Below are 16,618 nucleotides of genomic sequence, written 5' to 3'. Positions count from 1 at the left end.
AAAACGTGGTAATAACGTCATAATTAAAATTTTTTTGTAGTTTTCAGCGCTTCCTTTCTTACGTCATTTGTGCTCGTACATTCCAAATGACGTCTAATTACGTCACAATTAAAAAGTTTTGTAGTTTTCATCGCTTCCTTTCTTACGTCATTTGTGCTCGTGCTAGCACATTTCATATCACGAGTGATTTGAAAAGTACTAGCACGAGCACAAATGACGTTTCATCTTGTACATTTCCACATTAGTCACGTTCTGCATTGTTGAGGCAAACAGCATTTTCTGTTAATTTCAGTGAAATCAAACAATTCGAATTTTTGATTCCTGTTAGCGATTCATTTTTGATTTATGCCTCCCGAAATGTGGAATTGTCTAAGGATTTTACGTTTCGGTTAATTCGTTAGATTATCACTTCACATCGTTCAAATAATCTGGATCATTATTGCAGATCGCTCTTCGCAGATGCACATTTCGAATGTTATTTCTGGTTCCTGTCTTCCGGAACTGATACTTGTAGTTAATCACGGTAACCACGTGAATGTAAATACCAGAGATAAATCAAGAACTTCATCGTGTAATGGGTATTGTCTTTAGTGAATATCTTTTGTAAGAGAAAAGTAACTTCGCTTTCAACTGTATCTGACGACAATAAATAGTGAGAAAATACTAATCCGCTTATTCTTCGGTATCTGACGGCTCTGGCGAAGCGTTATCCAGCCAGTCTCGTTGGAGAAATATTATTTTCGTAACACATTCACCATAGCCGGCTGTCATAAACATGCCTGGAATGTCAAAGCCACGTCACGTGTCTTAACAACAGCGATAATTTCGCGTCAAAATCCTTTTGGTATTGCTCCGCTGGGTAGAATTATTCGTTCAGATTTGCGTTTGCCACGCATTTTTCTGCATTTGATGCGCGGTTTTAATTTCTCCCCCCTTTTTTAGCATTGAAGTTGTTTCTTCTTTTATTGCTTTGTAGTGATTGTTTGAACTTTGCAAAATTTTCTCCGATATTTCTGCTTTTTCTCTTTTTAATTTTTTTCTTTATCGTAATTTTTAAAATAGATTTTTAGCATACTATATTAGAGTTTTAGCTTACCCTCGTAGATCTTTAGATTTCTATTGTTTTGGTTTTATTAGTTTATTACAGTATTTTTTTCTTTAATTTTAGCTTGTATGCAATTTTTCTAAACATTTTTAAAATTTAACTTATATTACTGAATTTCAATTATTTTTAGATAATTATATTTTTAGCCTAACTTTTTTCTATTTTTAACTTACCTTATATTGATTTTTAGTTTACCTTACATTTTTAGAGATGTAAAGCGAGCTAAAAAGCAACTGTACACTCGTTGATTTTCAACTTTTTTAAATATTTATATTTTTGGCTTATTACATTTTTCGATTTTAACTCACCTTGTGTTTTTTAGATTTTTAGCTTACTTCTTGATTTTTAGCTTGAATTTTCGATTTTTAACTTACCTTAAATCTTTCGAATTTTAGCTTCGATTTTTAATTTGCTTTATATTTTTCGTCTTTTACCTTACCTTTTTACTCATTGACTTTCAACTGTTTATATTTTAGCTCATTAATTGATTTTCAATTTTGTTTTTAGATTTTTAGCCTGCGAATTATGAGTTTTAACTTCCACAGTAGATTTTAAACTTTTTTACCTTGCTTTGACTCAGTTTTTAGTTTGGTATAGCATTTATTTTTGAATTCTAACTTATCTGTATAACTTTTGGAAACTTTAAACGATTTTTTTAAATTTATACTTTATATTATTTGGTTTTCAACTGGTTTTTAGATGTTTAAATTTTTAGCTTACCTTAAATTTTTTTTCCTGTTTTTTATTTTACCCTACGTGTCTTAGATTTTTTACGATGTGCTCATTGAATTTCAATTTTTTTTTTTTAGATTTTTTAGCTTATATTGATTTCCAAATTTCTTTAGATTTTTAGAATTGTTAGCTTACCATAATTTTCTTAGATGTTTTAGATATTTTAACCATTAGTCTAAAAAAGTTGAACATCAACTTTTTTAGACTTTTTTAGCTCGCATTAATTGATTTTGAACTCTTCGATTTTTTAGCTAGTCAATTGTCGAGCTTTAACTTACACTCTAGATTTTAGATATTTCATCTTGCCTTATATAACTTTATATTATTTTATTTTAATATCTTATAGCATTTTTTTTTTTTTTTAATTTTAGCTTATCTAATTTATCATACTAAATCTTGTGTTCTTCGCTGGGGTTGTTAGGGTTAAACCTACACGAACTTGGCCTTTTCGCACCCCCAGGTATATTTAAAATGGTAAAACGAGTAAATTAAGAAATCTCAAAGGCTTTCTACTCCAGTGGGTCACTTTTAACAAATTCAAGACGCCTGAATTGCAGATAGCCAACTTGGATGTTCATAAACAGCAAAGAAAGAACACGACCCTTGTGAGACGGCTACTTTCATGGTCAAAGAAAGGGTTGTCAAACAATGGACCATATATCTTGTGAGGTAGTGCCAGGTCATCATGGGGGAGGAAGCATTTTGATGAAGTGGTATTCTTGGGCTGCTAATTTTCCAGGGTGAACAGCATGGATGTTATTAACGCCACCTACAGTGTGAAAAGGCTGAATGTCGGCTTTCGTCTTGAACAGCCTTCCGCCGGCTACTTTGTCTTCTACGTAGTTAATTAAGAGAGCCATGAATAAACAACCGAAACTCTGCACGTGCAAGTATGCTTCCCCCTTCTTGAAGAAGGTCGTTCAGGTAGGCGTGAATCGTACACTCTGCTTCTGAGCGAGTCTGAGAAGTCTTTCTCCTCCTTTTTGTTTCTCTTTCGTGTACACTCCCGCTCAAAATATTATTCCCTTCTATTTTCTGCTTTTCCCCAATTTTTCCTTTTTCATCCATAGTCACCATCTGTCGATCTTTCTAAGAGGACGAACTCGGTGTTAATCGATCTCAGCTCCACCGGATAACGAAAACGAACAAGACAATAAATGTACCTCCCGCTACTAACCAGGAAACTCCTGACCTACTGTTGTCGATAACAGAAACCTCCTCCCTCTGCAGTCTTCTTTTCTGAGACATTTAATGGGGATTGCACGCTTCGTTAGCCCACACGACCTTCTAGAAATGGACAGACACGCATCTGTACCACCACAACTTCCATGTAGGAACATTTCCCCCAACTTTCCTGCGTTCATTCATCACTAAGTGTCATTTTCCATGATCAGGCGTTCTTTTTAACATACAACACCAAACGAGAAATCTATTTCCTTTTCTGTTCACTAGATGGCGCGCATATCTATCTCATTTATTAGATAATTTCCACCAGTTTTCAGTGTCTATTTCATTCATTTTTACGTCATTTGAGCTCGTGCCAGTACATCTCATATCACTCGTGCAATGAAATGTACTAGCTCGTGCTATGAAATGAACTAGCACGAGCTAGTACGTTTCAAATGACGTGTAATTACGTCACAATAAAAAAAAAGTTCTGTAGTTTTCAGCGCTTCCTTAACATTGTTGTAACATTGTTGACTTTTGAGACAGGTGAGGGTCGTTTTGGGATAAAATCCAAATATTTATGTAGTTCGAAAGCAAAATTCGATACTTTTATTCATTCAGCTCACGTCTGGGATGACAAACAGAGCATTTCAACGCTCACTGCTCATACGGCTGGTTTGTAGTCGGCATGAATTACAAAGAGTTCGCCCAAGGAAGTGCGAAGACGAGAATGTCACCGTAATCAGCTTAACTTTGCCGATCTATAACTGTTGGCAGCATCCTCTGTAAGGGTCGAAGTGGGTTGTCGCCTGCCGATGATAAATGTCGTTCGACAACTCTCCGCCACTTCCTCCTGTCCACCCCTTGCAACAACAATTTGTCACCTAGCGAGAGTTTACAACGTTCCACGAACAATGGAACACTGCTGAATTTTTGTGATTTATTTGATCGACGGGATACGGACCGTTTAAATTTACAAAGGACTAACTTATGGCTCCAATATTTCGCTAGTTCATTAGGGTTGTCACTATTTACTTGGTTAAACCATTAAATAATGTCCCCCTTCTTCCTTCTTTCCATCCGTATCACATTACTCTTGGTCTTATCGGATATCTTTTAACCTTTTTTAAATTGATAATTGGCAGTTAGGCTTAGCTAAGCCTAACTGGCGGTTGCTTTCTGTATTGGGGTGAGGACTAAAATATTTGTTTTAGGAAATACGTATCGAAAAAGATTACTCTGATATTTTTTTTTCAACTTACCATATGTTTTTAAATATTTTCTTAATTAGATTTTTAGCTTATCTAACTTATTTTCACTTTAGTTTTTAAAATCTGTTTCATTTTCGTTTTTAAAAGCCTGGTGGCACACGTGAGAACCAGTAAATGTGATACTGAAGGTTCGTGGTCCATACTACGTATTTGATCGACATGGGCAAGGGACGAGATCTGACAGACTTGGAAAAGAGAGTAGTTGTCGAGTGGCAGTATTATGGAAACTGCGAATCTTGTGGGCTGTTCGTGAAGCGCTCTAATTTGGCTGCAATTAAGAATGGGGGGGAGAACAATGGACAGAGCAGCAGTTTTCGGACCAATGGGGGACGCCCAGGCGTCATCGATAGGCGTGGTGAACGTATGTTGTTGTCCTGCCTTGTGCCAGCTGACAGGCTGTAAATTATGGAAAGGCTGATCATGGACTTTAACCAAGAGACGACAAGCAGCGTTTCCAAGACCATGATCCAAAGAACCTTCCTATGTACGGGTCCTCCAGAGTAGAGCCCGGTCAAGATACCTATACTTACAACCAACCAGCGCCAATGGAGCCTAAAATTTGCATCTTACTGGAGTCACTGGACCATTAACGTGTGGAAAAAGTTAGTTTGTGCGATGGATCACTCCGTCGAAGAGAGGAATCACTCTGATGTCCTGGTCCAGCAGGGCATCAGAGTCCTGGGCAGATGGCAATAGTTTTGATATGGGGAATTTTTTCCTGGGAATCTCTTTGAGTCCTTAGACCACACTCGAATGCTGTAAACTCAACTACCTATCCATTGTGGCTAATCAAGTACACTCTTTCATGATGACTGTCTTTCCGGATGGCACAGAAGAGTTCCAGCAGGATAATGCACCCTGCCATGTTTCCGGTATTGTTCGAGACTGGTTTGCCCATCACGAAAGTGATTACCAGGTGCTACCTTGGCAGCCGAATTCGGCGGATATGAATTCCATCCCATCTCTGATTTTAGTTCGTCCGGCGTTTGAATCCACAACCGACCATCCTAGATCTACGGTGGAGATGGGTAAAGGTTATTCTCAATTGATATGCTGAAACTCTATTAAGATTCATCTGTTCTCTGTAGGCTCCCGCTGACGACTTTTACAACATTTGTATTTGAACTGCATCTTCCATTGTTTCTGTCACTTTGATTTTATCAAATTACCATTAACTTTGTCAACATTGAACTACAGTAGAAGGCGAATATTCTGAACAGAGCCGATCTTTCTGATGGATCACCAGTTTCTTTTAACCCAGAGGAAATATTAGATGGTTTTTATCTTTCAGAGAGCAAGTTTCCAGTTTGGTATATCAATTTGAAAGTGTTCCTAGAGGCACCAATTAACAAAGATTCATTTACTACGCGTCCTGTGGACCAAAGCTTACACTAGCAGAGATATTCAACCAACGACTTCACCACTTCTGCCACTACATTCTCGAGGTTCCCATGACGCAAACAAGGGCGTCAAACTAACGCCCTCTATAATTTTTTGAAGCGTACGCGACACATTAATTCAGCTGTAAGCTGTTTCATGCTGCGCCGATTTCATGACGAGCAGAAAATATTTTTCGCCAAGAGGAGAGAAGGATGTTGGGTTTCTTTTATATTGGGTATCATTAAGAAAGACTTGAACAACATCACAAGTTCTTAATAAACTGTGGCGACGTTGATTAATTCTATAGATTATAGAAAAACAGAAAAGGGGAGGGAGTGATGGTGTTGCCTTGATTTTAATAACTTTCTGCTCTCTGACACTAATTAATTTTCTTTCGTTCATAAACAGAATAGAGAGAAGGATTAAAGCGAACAGCTGTTTCGATGTACGACCTTAATAAACTTTGACCGCTTTTCTGCTGCCCTGCAGTGGTAAGTCACCGAAATAGGGTGTAGTCCACCATTGCCTCTTTTATAATAGTTTAATATAATTCGGTTTTACTGCCCTCCTCTTATTTTTCTGGAAAAGCTTTAAAATAAGTCAATATGTTTCGAACAGGGTTTGATAATTGGAGACTTCATACATCTTATTTTAAACTTCTAGAACAGACGAAATGTTTTTTGAAAGCGACTTTTGGCTCTGTAAATACTTAAATATATAAAAATATTCAAATTATGACAGCTGCAGTTTTAAGATTAATAGTTCTTTTATTAATATAGTTTAGTTTATTATTAATAGTCTCTTTTATTTTAAAAACTTGTTGCTCAATAATTATTTTAATATTAAAATTTCAATTAATTATATTAATAAAACACAAAATATATCTTTTGATGTTTTAACTTCACCACTTGCATGAAATTATATCGTTGCGATTATCCGCAAGGTGGCGCTAATGATATTCATTAAAAGAACAAAATATATATTTTGATATTTCAATTTCTACCACGTGTATGAAATTACATCGTTCAGAATATCCGCAAGATGGCGCTTCAATACAGGCAGTGATGTCATCCATGACGCCATTGCTGACAGTCATCTCTAATTATGATTCTTTAAGTAGTTTTAAGAGTGATAGTTTGTGTATTAAAATAATTTTATTTATAAAAAATAAACAAATCGTTTATTGGGCAAAGTGACGTTTATTTTATGAAATATAAATTCTCCTAATTTGTGTTGAATGTAATACAATATAAATATTGATGTTTTTATTTTTAATTAAAATTATAAATTGGAGAGTTCACTACAAGAAGGGGTGATCAGAAGAATTGATGGGTAAAAAAACGAAGGAAATTTAATTAAAGCTTATTTCTAATAAAGATAATGCTGATGACATTGTATTTATAAATGTCAGCCCAAATCATTTCATACGTAATTTAATTGTTATCTGCAGTTTTCCTTTTTAATTTTTCAAACATTTTAATCTCTTAAAATTCAGCGAACCTACCAACCACCAAAACATAACTTTCTAGAATTGTAACGTGGCGCCATCTATTATCAAACGTCTAACCTCTGTTTCACTCACTCCAACAGTTAAAACAAAAATTAAAAATAAATTAGGTAATTTTTTAATAAATTTTTATTTAATTATTAACAATTAATTATACACTGTATTAATTAACTGTCTTAATTATATTTCACTACGATTAATTTTAGTTTAAGTGCTGTAAGTGATGTAATTTGATACAAAATTTTAATTTAAAATTGCCTTCGTTTAAAATTTTAAAAGTTAAGAAAGGGAATAATTTCATTAGATCTTGCAAAAAAAATAACAATGATCAGATCATTAAATATCATCAATGGTTACATAAATAATGTCGATCATTAATGATCAATATCATGTATTGATCATTCCTCAGATACTGCTCATTAATAATCAATATAAAATATTGATCATTCATCAAATAGTGATAATTATAACCTATTGATCATTCTTCAGATACTGCTCATTAATGATCAGTATAATATATTGATAATTCTTCAAATGCTGATAATTATTGATCATGAATGATCAATGTAAAACATTGATCATTCGCTTGATCGTTTGTCAAATATTGATCATTACTGATTTATATTTAATTATCTGATCATTAATACGTTAAGAATTCATGATGGGATTATTAAATATTGATTATTAATGATCAATATAAAAATTGATCATTCGTGAATTACTGTTCATTAATTATCAATATTTTAAATTGATCATTTGTCAGATACTGATCAATAATCAATATAAAGTGTTGATCATTCGTCAGATATTGCTCATAATGATCATTAATCAAATGCTGATAATTAATCATGGATAATCAATATGAAACATTGATCGTTCGCAAATATCAATCATTACTGATTTCTTTTTAATGATATGATCATTAATATGTTAAAATTAATGATGACATCATTAATTATTAATGATCAGTATAAAATTTTGATCACTCGTAAAATACTGTTAATTAATTATCAATATTTTATATTGATCATTTGCCAGATACTGTTAAATAATCAATATAAGATATTGATTATCGTCAAATAGCGATAATTAATGATAAATATAACATATTGATCATTAATGATCAATCGTATTGATCATTATTGTAAAGTATTGATCATCCGTCGGATACTCATCAATGATCAGCATAAAATGTTGATTGTTTGTCAAATACTGATAATTAAGGATAAATATAACATATTGATCATTCGTGAGATACTGCATATTAATGATCAGTATAATATATTGATCATTCGTCAAATATTCATAATTACTGATAAATATTTAATTATCTGATAATGAATATGTTAAAACTTAATGAGGGGATCATTAAATACCAACGCTACGCTCAGACTGTCAACCTGATGACGCATGTATATTTGAAAAGAGAATGATTCAGGTTTAGGCTGTTAGCAATGGGTTCTGTAAATACACTTTTCGAAACTTGTTCGGGGATTATTGGGGGATGAAAACAGGGAAAAATGGCGCAATATTTTCCCTTTATGCGTCTGTATCTCGAACTTAATACGTAATCTACGATAATCCTTCAGACGGACGCAACGTATCTTGTTTCGGTAGCAGACGAAGGATTTATGTGGATGAATCAGAAGGGATGGTAAAAGTATGATTGTTACGTGGGTGGTAGACAGTACTCAGCAGGGGGAGGCAACTCGGGGGGCAACTCTTGCCACAGGCCGCTGCTTTCATTGTCGGGAGGAATGTTTACACAGTGTTCACCCTTCTAGCATCCTGAGGGGGGGTGTTTCGGCGGATGGGATGTCAAAGAGGACGTGATTTACGAAAGCAGACGAAGAAGACAGTTACAGCGATCAAAGGCAAACTATGTCGGACCTCGCAATTTACGTCAGGGGGGGATGGTGTGTAACATTGTCATGTTTGTGTCCGCGAAGGCCATCTGGACACGAGAATAAGTATTAGGGTGAAGGGATTCCGGGAATTTACTTTACCTCCCCCTATCCACCGTTCCCCAAGTGTTCAACAGCGAGACCTCTCGGTTGCAACATCTAGCTTTTACTACCATTATGCACGTCTGGCTGCTGCTTAATTATCTTCACCCATCCGAAACTCAAATCAGTGCTTCTGGTTTCTGTCAGAGAAAATGGCTGTCATGGATGAGCCAATGGCAGGTAGGGCCGGCTGCTGTATTTATCCGCCTCTTTTATTTGAAGAATAGAAAGCTAGTCATAGTAATAAGTGGGGTTGAACTAATCAGTGGTGCGATGTTCTGGCATTTCGTACTTGGTTTGTCAAAGGCCATGTTTTGGACAGACTTGCGTTGTCCCAGGGTCAAGGGGAGTGCGAAGGAGAAAGTCTGCATGTCCCTCAAGATCCTTATTTTCATGATTTCTTTACGGAAACCAGCTGTTGTTTTTGTATGGTTGATTTTTAATTTTTTTTTTTAAGCGAAGAGTCTTATAAATACGCACCAGATAATGCAGATGCACCACCTTTTCATACTCAGTCATAAAAAAGCATTAACAGAATCATGCTGGAAGTAAAAACAAGATTCTGCTTTGAAATAACCCTTTAAAAGATAAAAAAAATTGTTATTCTTAATATTAAGTATTATTATTTATGGTAAGAGCAATAATGCGCAGGTACTTCGCGATCTACCGGCCGATCGCGAACGAAATTTAGATGCTCATGCTTTAAATCATAAATTGAAATGGAAAATATCCAAAATGGTTGAAGATATTATAATAATATTAATATAATCAAGGACAACCTCTATTCTTTTTTCTATAGCCTATCTGTACTTTGCTTGATGATGTGCTCCAATCGTGAGAGAAAACAATAGAAGTTTTTAACTTCCTTAATTTTGCACATGAGTGTTTGTATACAAGTAAAAATAACGTAACCAACATAATCTAGGGGGAAAAAATTGCTTTAACATCGACTATACTTGCCTGATCTTGCCCCATTCAACTTTCTCATTTTATGAATAAATCGCTTGATCTTGCCTGATCTTGCTCCAATCAACTTTCTCATTTTATGAATAAATCGCCTCCATCGAGTATTTATTTAAAATTTATTGTTGGTAAAATAAAATCTTATTTCGGTCTTAATGTTTAAGTTTAAATGTTATGAAAGCAGTAGAAATGGCGGCATGACCAAAAACAGCTGATAGCCTACTTCGCTTGCCTCTTGAGGGAATAGACAGATAGAAGTACTTGATAGATGCATTGGTTCCTTTTTGGAGAACGATGAATATTTCATAGCCTACATACTATTGTGACAGGGATAGTCAGGGGTTTACAAATTTCTTTGTTTGTATGCCACTAGAAAAAGTTTTTCCACTCCGTTTCCATTTCGCCCGGTACTTGTTTATTTATGTATTCTGAAAGACAGAAAAAAAACGAATCTTAAAGATGCAGTGGCGTTGCTTGTTTTTTTAGAACACTTACCAATTCACAATTTATTATCGAATTTGAGTTGAGATCGGGTTTCTTTTACCAGTGGGAATGGAAAAATTATTCTTCTGTACGTTGGTTTTACTTCTGACAGGTAGGTGACAGCACTGTATATTTTTCAAAATGGCACACATCACGCAAAGACAGTGAAACTCTTTCAACTAGCTGCCCAATATTTGAGAATAACATTTTTTTCTTCCTCTGCAGTTCCAAATTCCTTTAGGAATTTTCTTTCTTCTTACTCTCTCTTAAAAAGCGTTCTTCAGAATTAATTAATGCTGATTGGAACGATGAAATTCGTTAATGTGTCATATATCGCCATCTAGTGTGAGAAATATTAACGAATATGATAAAAATTCCAAAACCCATATTTATGGATACAACATACCGCCATCTAGTGTGAGAAATATTAACAAATATGATAAAAATTTCAAAACCATATTTATGGATGCAGCATACCGCCATCTAGTGTGAGAAATATTAATAAATATGATAAAAAAATTAAAAGCCATATTTATGGACACAGAATATCGCCATCTAGTGTGAGAAATATTAACAAATATGAAATTTTTCAAAAAAACATGTTTAGGGACACAGGGTATCGACGTCTAGTGACAAATATTAATTGGTTGCCCAATATTTGAGGCTAACGTTTTTTCTTTGGCAACAATTCCAAATTCCTCAAGAAATTTTCTTCCTTCTCACTCTCTCTTAAAAAACGCCCTTTAAAATTAATCAATGCTGATTGGAAAGATGAAATTTGTTAATCAATGAGAAATACTAACAGTTATATATAAAATTTCAAAAATCCATATTTATGGACACAGGGTATATCGCCATCTAGCGTGAGAACTATTAACAAATACAACTAAAATTTAATAAATCATATTTACTAATACAGACACCTAATGTGGGAAATATATGATAAAAAAATTCAAAAACCATATTTGTGAACATAACATATCACCATCTAGTGTGAGAAATATTAACAACTATCAAAATTTCATAAATCATTTTTATGGATATACATTTCGCCATCTAGCGTGCAAAATATTAATTTGCAGAAATTTTCTAAGCTAAAGTTATCGATATAATCTTTAATTGCGTTTTTAAAAGAATCAAATCAAATTAAAATTTCACAATAAATTCGAACTTTGTTTTTAACGGACGATAAAATTATAAATAATTATTGAAGCTAGCCAGTGATAAAATTTCTACTGCTGGGTGTCAGTCTCTTAGGTTAGATGGCCAACTTTTTTTTTTTTTGTTTGTTTTTGTCTTAACAGTGAAGACTTTCTTTATAATAAAGTTTAATAAAAAATAAAAAAAGTTCTGTTATTTTTGATTCTGAAAGGGTTCTTTTAATAATTACAATTTGGAGTGGCTATCATTGTATTTATTCAAAAATGTGCATCATACAAATTCAAGCTTCTGCGCTTTTGTGACCCACAAAATAGTCGCAACCACCAGTCTTGAATTCCACGGGTATAAAAGACTTCAATTATTAAGTCCGTTAGATGCAACTTAGCCCTGATTTCTTATATTGTTATGACGCGGAGTTTAGTGCTCTGTAAGACCTTTAGAATTTGCAAGGTCGAGAATACAGAAAAAAAAAACGAAATTAATGCAGATTATACGCATCCATCCTTAATCACTCTTGTCTTTCTAGTTCTACATCACTCTTGCCTCCATCAATCATTCTCCTTGGTTTTTTAATCTCCTGCTTATCTTCTACCATCGTTCATGTTCAAGTGTCCCTATCACTTTTTTTGTATTTTCGGCATTTTTTAATTTGTGTTCTCTCTCTCTCTCTCGTTCTATCAGTCTGTGTTTAGACCCCCTTCCCCTATTTCCCCGTAATGGGTTTCATATTCCCACACCTAACAGAAAGTTGTGTAGCCAGATATCCTTATTAGCTAGCCATACGACCACTAATGAAAGATAATACATTACTTCGCAACGATGCTAAAGACCTGCCCATGATCCTATAATTAGACCACAATAAACAAAATAATCAAACGCGTGACCAGAATTATCCCCAACAAGAATCCTGCACCTAGGGCGAAATACCGATTAAGTCAATTTATTTAATGAAAACTTGATAGTCACCTGAGGCCACTAACTATGAGACGCTCGATGGTAACAGAACAGCTTTAAAGAAAGCGAAGCTCCTCTCCCACAATCCCCTGATCAGACAATGACTCGTTCTGAAAGAGAAATCAGAAAATGACTTGTGCTGAAAGAGAAATCAGACAACGACTTGTTCTGAAAGAGAAATTGATCAGACAATGACTTGTGCTGAAAGAAAAATCAGAAAATGACTTGTTCTGAAAGAGAAATTGATCAGAAAATTACTTGTTCTGAAAGAGAAATCACAAAATGACTTGTTCTGAAAGATAAATTGATCAGAAAATGACTTGTTCTGAAAGATAAATTGATCAGAAAATGACTTGTGCTAAAAGATAAATCAGAAAATGACTTGTGCTGAAAGATAAATCAGACAATGACTTGTGCTGAAAGAGAAATTGATCAGAAAATGACTTGTGCTGAAAGAGAAATTGATCAGAAAATGACTTGTGCTGAAAGAGAAATTGATCAGACAATGACTTGTGCTGAAAGAGAAATTGATCAGAAAATGACTTGTGCTGAAAGAGAAATCATAAAATGACTTGTGCTGAAAGAGAAATCATAAAATGACTTGTGCTGAAAAAGAAATCAGAAAATAACTTGTTCTGAAAGAGAAATTGATCAGACAATGACTTGTTCTGAAAGAGAGATTGATCAGCAAACGACTTGTTCGGAAAGAGAAATTGTTAAAAGATGGCCTTTCACATCCTGCCATCTAGTGACAGATAAAAGAACTTATTTAATTTTAATAATTCATATAAATAGAAATTTAAAAAAAAAACTTGCTCTGAAAGATAAATAATTAAATCTTAGCCTTTCACAGTCCTGCCATCTTTAACGAACGAATTTATTAATTTTAATTAATAAGTTCGTTCGTTAACGGAACTTACAATATTAATTTTAATAAATCAAATACACACACATATACTGTATATATACGTATATTAAAACAGAATCGGATGTTTTAAATTAAAGTCAAGAAAACTAAATTCATGAGGCTTCGGTGTGTTCTAAAGCTGGTTTGTTGTTAGTTTCGTGGTAAAACAAATAATTTATAGACGGAACTACACGCTTCCTTATATTTGATACGTTTCTGACACCAATTTCTTTTCAATGGAGATAAATGCCACCTGACCAGTCGGTACCTTTTCAAAGGGAGGAGTCCATAATAAAAGAAACCGAAGCCGACTTGTTCATAATCTATTGCTTAATAACAGTGTTTAAGTGGCTAACGATATTCACAGGTTGGCACATTTTCTTCCATAGCTGGCAATGAGAATTGATACGTAAACAACGAACTGCATTCGGCCGAAAAACTGACGACATCTTCCTACTGTTGTGGGCTCACCGTAGAGGTGTGAAAAGGTTAAAGGGCATCGATAATAACAGGCTAATGATGCTAAGTCATCTGTTCGCTCTAGGCCGTGGAAAACCTTGACCGAGCTCTCCATCAAACAAAAACGAATTTTAAAAAAAGAGAATGAATCGTGTCCGACCTCAAGGTTCATTAACACAATCGTACTGGGGTGTTAGTTGGAAGAGAACAGGGACTGGTTAGCCCTGTAGCAGACACCGAGAAGGAAGGATAGGTTGCGGTGGGGGGGAGAGGAGGGAGTCTCTTGATGGAGAACACCTTCGCCCAGTCATGCTAATTATAGGGTAGGCGCCAATTTTGGCACCTCTGCACGAGCTATGGGCCAACCCCTGTCCATTACCAGGATTTTTCGTGATGTGGGAATTGAGCATCGTTCAGACCTGCCAGGGAGGGTATTAACTTTCTGCTTGACTACCTAGCCTCCCCCTTTCCTGTCTGGGTACAAGTTTCCTACGCAGGGAATGAAACTATCACCTGATTTATCATCATCAGCATCACGATTTAAAAGGATTCCAATTGAGTGCCATTAAAATAGTGCTGGGTACTCTTACTTGCCTCGTGTACAAGAATTCCCAAAAATCTAAACTCTCTTCCTGAAAATACATTCTTCTACCTCCAATCTTTTACTTGGAATCGAAGATTGTAAATAGGAGACTGTAAGTAGTACACTGCAAGAAGGGATTGTAGGTAGAATGCTGTTAGAAGATATAAAAGACTATAAAAAGGTTGGAAAGATAAGATTGCAAAATTATTTTAAGTAGAAGAGTGTAAAATATATGAATTTTTATTTACAATCTTTTTACATTGATATTATTACAATCTTAGATTATTATAATTAAAATCGTCCACTTACAATCCAATTAAATACTTGTTATAATCTTCTATTTACAATCTACTTACAAACGTTAAGAATTTTATTAGAAGACTAATAAGATTGCAAATGGAAAAATATAATTATAAACAAAAGATTGTAAAGAGAGGAGTGTAAGGAGACTAAATATAAGAATTCTTTCTACATTGTTATTATTACAATCTTCTTAGATTGTTCGAAATGCAACCATCTTCCATTTAAAATATAATTAAGAACTTCTGTTTACAATCTACTTAGAATCTTCTTAGAATCAGTAGATTGTAAATGGACGAATATAATTAAGGGACTATAAAAAGGTTTTAAGCAGAATACTGTAAGATGATTGTAAATAGATGTGAAGTGTAAAGAAGGCTGTAAATAGAAGTGTAAGAAGACTAAATAGAAGTGTAAGAAGCTGTAAATCGAAGTGTAAGAGGACTGTAAATAGAAGTGTAAAAAGCTGTATTATATAAGAATACTTTTTACACTGTTATTATCACAATCTTCTTAGATTGTTCGAATTGCAATCTTCCATTTAAAATATAATTAAGAACTTCTGTTTACAATCTACTTAGAATCTTCTTAGAATCAGTAGATTGTAAATGAAAGAATATAATTAAGGGACTATAAAAAGTTTTTAAGCAGAAGACTGTAAGATGATTGTAAATAGAAGTGAAGTGTAAGAAGACTGTAAATCAAAGTGTAAGAAGACTGTAAATAGAAGTGAAAGAAGACTGTAAATCGAAGTGTAAGAAGACTGTAAATAGAAGTGTAAGAAGACTGTGAATAGAAGTGTAAGAAGACTGTAAATAGAAAAGTAAGAAGCTGTAAACAGAAGTGTAAGAAGACTGTAAATCGAAGTGTAAGAAGACTAAATCGAAGTGTAAGAAGACTGTAAATAGAAGTGTAAAAAGCTGTATTATATAAGAATTCTTTTTGCATTGTTATTATTACAATCTTCTTAGATTGTTCGAATTGCAATCTTCCATTTAAAATCTAATTAAAAACTTTTGTTTACAATCTACTTACAATCTTCTATGTACAATCTCTTACGAACACCTTACAGTCTTTTATTTGCAATCCACTTACAAACGTCTTACAATCTTTTACTTCCAACCTACTTGCAAACTTCTGTTTGCACTATACTTTCTCCTTATAATCTTACAATCTTCTTACAGTCTTCCACGTTGTATTTTCAGTACATTCGTGATCCCTTCGATGGGGAAGGAACACTAATCAATTTTTCAGTCTGCCGATGATTTATTCACACTGGAATCTGTTGCGTCTGTTTTTAATTCAGACCCTCCCCAAGTGTTGCCACTTTCTTTGAATAAGTACAGACTTAAACCCACCTGAGCACATTCTCAAGACGGACAATAAAAATATTTAGCTAGCTACACGTTCTTGTATTTTTTTTTAAATGCTTTTTCTTCCCAGGGTAGGTTGCGCCTCGCGCCAAGCGATAAACTAAGGATTTGAGATATCTGGTAGTTAAGAGGAGAAAAAAAAAAATCTAATGATTTGACTTTTTTTTAAAAAAACTGCTTCTGTGGTTTTGTTTTAGTCGCTACCTTAAAGATAAAATAATCAGTTGTGGGATATTGTGAAAGCTCGCGAATTTTTTTCTTTCTTAA

This window comes from Mastigoproctus giganteus, chromosome 5 (assembly GCF_048544385.1).
Source record: "Mastigoproctus giganteus isolate SK-2022 chromosome 5, ASM4854438v1, whole genome shotgun sequence".
Taxonomy (NCBI): Eukaryota; Metazoa; Arthropoda; class Arachnida; order Uropygi; family Thelyphonidae; genus Mastigoproctus; species Mastigoproctus giganteus.
The sequence above is the reverse complement of the archived record's forward strand: the minus strand, read 5'-3'. Positions refer to the sequence as shown.